Source organism: Lactuca virosa, chromosome 5 (genome assembly GCF_052849685.1).
Source record: "Lactuca virosa cultivar CGN04683 chromosome 5, Lactuca_virosa_CGN04683_v6, whole genome shotgun sequence".
NCBI classification, from domain to species: domain Eukaryota; kingdom Viridiplantae; phylum Streptophyta; class Magnoliopsida; order Asterales; family Asteraceae; genus Lactuca; species Lactuca virosa.
In genome coordinates, this window is record NC_136430.1 from 386,725,542 (window position 1) to 386,728,868 (window position 3,327).

The following is a 3,327-nucleotide window of genomic DNA, read 5'->3' on the forward strand; positions in this document are numbered from 1 at the left end:
ACTTCCAAAGTATGACCAACTGTGGCGTTTCGGATAACTTAATATTCAGGAAGTAAAACATGCAAAGTGGAACGCAACAAAACTTAATCGACAAATCGCATCAAACACATTGAATTTGAAGAAATATCTATTTAAATAATCATTGTTCAATTACAAATTTATTGTTATATAGTTTCAAAATAACATCTAAAATATTAGATCATCTCTTTGTCCAATGCTCCTAGCATGCTCCAAGTGTTTGACCTTGCTCAAACCCTTTATGAGAGGATAAGTAGGATTATCTTCTTATGAAACACGATTCACCACGAGTGCACCTTCTTCAACCTTATGTCTAATGTAGTGATATTTCCTCTTGATGTGCCTAGATCGACCATGATGTTTAGGTACTATTGTCAAAGCTACTGCACCTTCGTTGTCGTAGAAAATCTCCATTGGTTCTTGGATTGATGGAACAACTACAAGATCTCCAATAAAATTATTTAACCACATAGCCTCTTTAGCCGCTTCGCTTGCTATGATGTAATCTGATTCACAAGTAGAGTCAGCTACCGTTTGTTGTTTGGCAATTTTCCAAGTTACCGATCCACCATCTAATATGAAAATCCAGCCAGATTGAGAATAACTATTATCTCGATCTGTTTGAAAACTGGCATCATTATATCCACTTACCTTAAGTTCATCATTGCCGCCAAAAAATAAGATCATATCTTTAATTTTTCGTAAATACTTAAGAATATTCGTCATTTCCGTCCAATGAGCTAAAACAGGATTTCCTTTATATCTGCTAACCATGATCAAAGAATAAGCCACATCAGGTCGAATACATGTCATAACATACATGATCGATCCTATAGCCAAAGCATATGGAATACGACTCATAGTATCTATCTCCTTATAACTATTGGGGCATTGAGACTGGCTCAACTTAACAGTACAATGCATGGGTAAGTCTCCCTTCATGGAATTTTCCATATTGAATCTTTTCAATATTTTATCCAAGTATGTACTCTGACTTAATCCTAGTAACCATTCCTGCCTATTCATGTATATTGTTATACGAAGAATATATGTAGCGTCTCCTAGATCCTTTAGCAAAATATTTCCCAAGCCAAAACTTGACTTCTTGAAAGGTTGGAATATTGTTTCCTATTAGGAGTATTTCATCAACATACGGAACTAGAAAAGTTACAATGCTCTCCCACTAGCTTTGACATATACGCAAGATTCATCTTCACTCCTAGAAAATCGAGGCTCTTTGACCTTTTAATGGAATCAATGATTCCGTCTACGAGATGCTTGTTTTAGTCCATAGATGGACTTCTCAAGCTTGCACACCTAGTTAGGAAATTTGGCATGTACAAAATGCTCTGGTTGATCCATGTAAGCATCATCATCCAATTTCCCATTAAGGAAATAAGTTCTGACATCCATCTGTCATACCTCATAGTCATAGTGAGCAGCTATGGCAAGCATTACCCTAATTAACTTAATCTTGGCAACAGGTGAAAATGTCTCATCATAGTCAACCCCTTGGATTTAAGTAAAGCCTTTTGCAACTAGCCTTGCTTTATAATTTTGTACATTACCATTCATGTTGGTCTTTTTCTTAAAGATCCATTTCCACCCCCACTGTCTTTCGACCAGGTATATGATCAACCAAGGTCCACACTTGGTTATCATACATGGATTGGATATCTCTATCCATTGCCTCTTTCCATTTAGCAGCCTCAGGGCCTCCCATTGCTTCCTTGTAGTTAGCCGGCTCATCCAAATTTATTAGTGTTTCATCACTAATAAATGTATCACCATATGCAGATATGGAAACCATAGAACGAAGGCAGCATGCTAAACCTACTGGACCAACGAAGAGGCAACGAATTGTCAATGGTCTCAATAGTTTCATTCTCATTTGAGAACTAGTATCTTCAAAAGTTGCTTCATCAGATGAATCTTAAATCTCTTCAATACCAGTTCTGCTCCTACTGCCCTCTTTGGAGATGAGCTCTCTTTCACGAAAGACTCATCTTCAAGCTACAAACACCACAATATCACTGGGTCTGTAAAACAAGTATCCAAAGGATTTCTGTGGATAACCGATAAGTAAACTCTACTCGGCTTTGGGTTCAAGTTTGTATGAATTTTCTCGCCTAACGAGAACCTCACAATCCTATACCTTGATATGTGTGAGTGATGGAGGTTTCCCTGTCCACATTTCATGAGGTGTCTTAGCAACTTTCATAGTTGGAACAAGATTTAGCAAATGGGCGGTTGTTTCTAAGGAATACCCCAAAAAAGATATTAGAAGTGAAGCTCGACTCAACATGGAATGAACCATATCAAATAAGGTCCGATTATGCCTCTCATCTACACCATTTAGTTGTGGTGTCCTAGGAGGTGTCAATTGTGAAACAATTCAACATTCCTTTAGACAGTCGTTAAAACAATTCCACATTCCTTTAGATAGTCGTTAAACACGATACTAAGATACTCACCACCTCTATCAGATCGTAGCATCTTTATCTTTTTTTCCCAGTTGGTTCTCTATTTCGTTCTTAAAGTCTTTGAACCTTTCAACAGTTTACAATTTATGTTTGATTAAGTAAATATACCCATATCTTCTATAATCGTCAGTAAACGTGACGTAGTAGGGATTTGCATCCTTTGTGGCAGATCTGAATGGTCCACACACATCCGTATGGATTAGGGCCAACAAATCTTCATCTCTTTCACATGAACCACTGAAACGTGACTTAGTCATCTTGCCCAACAAACAGGACTCAAATTCATCGTCTGATTTTTGGGCATATGATTCCAACACTCCATCCTTTTGGAGTTAGGCGATGCGTTTCTTGTTGATGTGCCCAAGATGATAATGCCATAGGCATGACTTGTCTAAACTATTAAAAGAACCAATGTTATACACATTGTTGCCTAATTTATTCACACGAACAATTGTTTCGTGCACACCATCACAAGATAAGCTTTGAAAATAAATGCACCATTAAAATAAACTAAAAAAATACCATCATTATTATCAAAAACATAATGATATCCTTTGTCTAAACAAAGCATGAAAAGAAATTATGTTTCGAGCTATTTCTAGCGAGTAGCAACAGTTATCCAAATCAACCCTAATACTATCAAATAGAAGCTCATAAGTCCCAATCCTGGTAACAGCCGATCTTCGTTTGTTCCCTATCATTAGACTCAGCTTCCCATGCTCGACCTCTTCACTTTCCTTTAGTCCATGCATATCAAAACAAAGGTGTAAACCACATCTTATATCAAGAACCCAAGAATTTGAAACACTAGTATTATTGATATGAA

The 3,327-nt window shown here is 37.0% G+C and overlaps 1 pseudogene; it reads right to left on the reverse strand.

The window, feature by feature from the left end:
• Nucleotides 1-285: 285 nt before the first annotated feature.
• Nucleotides 286-2,239, reverse strand: LOC145113740 (secreted RxLR effector protein 161 pseudogene; annotated as a pseudogene).
• Nucleotides 2,240-3,327: the final 1,088 nt, after the last annotated feature.